This window comes from Sphaerodactylus townsendi, unplaced genomic scaffold, assembly GCF_021028975.2.
Source record: "Sphaerodactylus townsendi isolate TG3544 unplaced genomic scaffold, MPM_Stown_v2.3 scaffold_161, whole genome shotgun sequence".
NCBI lineage: Eukaryota > Metazoa > Chordata > Lepidosauria > Squamata > Sphaerodactylidae > Sphaerodactylus > Sphaerodactylus townsendi.
Window position 1 is genome coordinate 11,273 of NW_025950189.1, and position 3,918 is coordinate 15,190.

The 3,918-nt window shown below is 55.6% G+C and overlaps 1 pseudogene; it reads right to left on the bottom strand.

Moving 5' to 3' along the window:
- Nucleotides 1–2,514: 2,514 nt before the first annotated feature.
- LOC125424958 lies at nt 2,515–3,475 on the bottom strand (annotated as a pseudogene).
- Nucleotides 3,476–3,918: the final 443 nt, after the last annotated feature.

The window sequence follows — 3,918 nt, forward strand, 5'->3', positions numbered from 1 at the left end:
GAAGAATTGGACTTGGCAGTATCAGAAGACTGTAACTAGAAGGACTTGAAATGAAACCTGAACAGGACCTTGAAGTGTGACGTTAAATGTTGATGTTTGATGTTATATGTTAAAGTAAACCATTTTCTTTTTAAAAAATTTTGTTGCAAACTCCATTCCAAGTTCTGCCCCACAGAACTCACAGATAGAGGTCACACAGGCCCAGAAGCACAAACCTTGCAGGATGGGGGCGGGGCCAGGTTTTGGCAGCCAGACTATGAGCCGGGCTCCCTTTTGCTGCCCCGGAGACAATTCAGCAGCCATCAGGCACGGCACCGTTTGCTTTTGCCTCCAGCCCAGGAACGCAGCCAGGAGCGATCTGGCAGGCCGAGGAGGCCCACGAGGCAAGCAGGGCCTGCTGCCACCCCACCCGCCACCCGCCACCCACTCCCTCTCTCGGGAAGAGACCAGCTCCTTGCTCCAGCTCGACTTCTGAGAGACGTTGATTTCCCCTGACGGACGTGCTGCGTGGCCTGCCAGTGCCAAAAGGCGTCGTTCCTGGTCGATCCCAGCCAGGGCCAGATTAACCTAGTAGCAAAAGGAGCACATGCCGCCAGCCCCACGTTTTTGAGAGCCCCACACTAGACGCTTGGGTGCCGTCTGGCGAAATCAGCATCTCCTCATATCCTCACCGTTCGGCAACACGGTTGTTGACGTGCCAGGAGGGTCTCAGGCTGTCTCGAGAGGAGAAGCCAACAAATAAACCCAAATACTGGCTGAGCCGGAGGCTGTGCTCTGTCCTTCCCGAGGTGTTTCCTCCCTGGGGAAGCTGCACAGATGACTTCCTTCTCACAGATTTGGGGGGTGGAGTCTGGGGAGGTTGAGGTTTGCGGCGGAGAGTTCACCCTCCAAAGAAGCCATTTTCTCCAGGGAAACCGATTCTCTATCACCTGGAGACCAGTGTTAATCCCCGGGGGACTCACCTGGAGGTCGGAAACTGTGAAGAAAGTGTAATTTTTGCCCTTCAGTTCACTGGGAGATAACTCACCCGCCATGGCAGCCATTTGGTCTTTTCTGGGCCACGAGACCCCTTGCCCCTTATTAAGGCTATAAACTGGCGTTTATGCTTCTACAGAGGAAATCAGATTTTCCAGGACCACATTCTAAAAACCCAACCTGCCAGATCAGCCAAAGGAGAGAGAGGCCATAAAGGTCACCGTTCACAGGGATTTGAAGAGTTATTCTGATTTCCGACTTCAGACTGTGAGAGAGACTTGCTCAGTCTGACGCCTTCCACTCTGCACGTGTTCTGTGTAAACGGGAACTTGTTATAATTTTTATATTTTTCTTTATTTTCTTTATTTTTAATAAAAAATCTTTAAAAACTCAGCATTTTCAGAGTAACTGGATTAAAGAACCCTGTTCTCTGGGTACGTTACAGGAAAAAAGGGCACCATGCCCCCTTCACAGAAAGCCCCCTGGCTGGCTGTTTTCAGGCTGTTTAGTTACCTCAGGGAGTTGGGGGAAGAGGATGTGATTACTGAACTTTGTCAGAGGAAAGCCTGGTTATCCACAAAGCGTGTGAAGCTATAAAGTAAAGATCCATGAAAGAATGCCCCAGTTGGCAGTGGTAACATATAACAGGGTGTTTACATATACCTTTAGCAGCAGTGATTTGTAGTGTTAATCAGGAATGCATCTCAGTCACATAGATACAACCCCCCTCCCCGACACCCTCAAAAACTCTTTGAGATAAGGTGGGCATGCACCTTGCGTTGGAAGTGAAGTGACTCTTATTTGCAGACTCCAGAGGGGGCTTGTCTAGCGAATCAGAGAGGTAGAGGGGTCAAGTCACTGGGCGGCATTCTTTCTCTACTGCTCTGACATGATCCCTTTGATGAGCTGTCTGCTACTCTCCAGGGTGGCTTGCTTGCTTGCTTGCTTGCTTGCTTGCTTGCTTGCTTGCTTGCTTGCTTGCTTGCTTGCTTGCTTGCTTGCTTGCTTGGTTCCTTCCTTCCTTCCTTCCTTCCTTCCTTCCTTCCTTCCTTCCTTCCTTCCTTCCTTCCTTCCTTCCTTCCTTCCTTCCCTCCTTCCTTCCTCTCTCTCTCCCTCCCTCCCTCCCTCCCTCCCTCCCTGCCTGCCTGCCTGCCTGCCTGCCTGCCTGCCTGCCTGCCTGCCTGCCTGCCTGCCTGCCTGCCTGCCTTCGTTCATTCGTTCGTTCGTTCGTTCCTGCCTGCCTTCCTGCCTTCCTGCCTTCCTCTCACATCTCAACTTGCATGCATGCAACTGCCTTTCCACCTTGCAACTACGAGGGCAGAATGCATGCCCTATATCTCCCTCCATCCTGGTAAGCTAGACTAGGTTAACAGATTATTGTGGGGGAGCGGGGGGAGCTGCCATGTGGAGGAAGGATTGGGGAGCTGAGCAGAGAAAGAATGCTGAGGGCACCTGGCGGGGGGGAGGGGGGAAGAGTCTGGGGCAGGACTCTGGTCTTCTCCAGGGGTGCATCCAGACAGACTCCAGAGTCGCTTCTTGTCACCTGTGGCAAGAGCAAAAGGTCTGGAGGACTTTCTGGCGAATGGGCCGTGTCCTCCAGGCATAGACAATGGGGTTCAGTGCGGGGGGCAAGAAGAGGTAGAGGTTGCCCAGGAGGATGTGGACGTAGGGGGCCTGGCCAGGGTCGAAGCGGTGGGCTTAAGAAGGGAGAAGACGTGCAGGTGTGTAGGACAGCAGGATGACGCAGCGGTGGGAGCTGCAGCTGCCGAGCGTGCTCCCGCGGGCTTCCTGGGCCCCCCGGCGGAAGACGGCCCCAAGGATGAGGACGTAAGACACGGCAATGAAGCATATGTCGAACCCGATCACCGTGGCGACGACCACCAGCCCGTAGGCGCTGTTCAGCCGGGTGTCCCCGCAGGCCAGCTTGACCACCGCCATGTGCTCGCAGTAGGAGTGGGCGATGACTCGGCTGCGGCAGAAGGGCAGGCGCATGGCCAGCAGGACTAGTGGGACCAGGAGCACCAACGCCCGGCCGACTATGGCCGCGGCCATTTTGGCAACGGCCCAGTCCGGTGAGGGACGCTGTGGTACCGGGTGAAGGGTCGCACACGGGCCAATGTAGGGGAAGGTCGAAGGCCATGGCCAGCAGCAGGCCGGACTCCAGGGCGGTGAAGGCGTGGATGAAAAACATCTGGGCCAGGCATGCCTGGAAGGCGATCTCATGGGCCCCGAGCCAGAAGATGGCCAGCGCCTTCGGCAGGGCGGAGGAGGACAGGCTCACGTCCACCGCGGACAGCATGGCCAGAAGCAGGCACAGGGGCTGGTGCAGCGTGCGCTCCCGGCAGACGGCCAGCAGGATCGCCCCGTTCCCCCCCAGCGCCAGCATGTACATCACGCAGAAGAGGCAGGACACGGGCGCGTGAGCAGACTCCAGCCCGGGGATCCCCACCAAGAAGAAGGGGGGCGGGAGGGCAGAGCCGGTGTGGTTGGGCCAACGCATGGCACGCGGGGCAGGCAGCCCGCCTCAGGTGGCCGGACACCTGCAACAGGAGAACAGTCAGCCGGGATCCACCCACAGGGAGGCGCTGCGGCTCAGGGCAGGAGGCCCCAGGTTCCACTCCCGGCATCTCCAGTTGAAGAAGAAGAAGAAGAAGAAGAAGAAGAAGAAGAAGAAGAAGAAGAAGAAGAAGAAGAAGAAGAAGAAGAAGAAGAAGAAGAAGAAGAAGAAGAAGAAGAAGAAGAAGAAGAAGAAGAAGAAGAAGAGGAGGAGGAGGAGGAGGAGGAGGAGGAGGAGGAGGAGGAGTTTGGATTTAAATCCCCCTTTCTCTCCTGCAGGAGACTCAAAGAGGCTTACAATCTCCTTGCCTTTCCCCCCTCACAACAAACACCCTGTGAGGTGGGTGGGGCTGAGAGAGCTCCGAGAAGCTGTGACTAGCCCAAGGT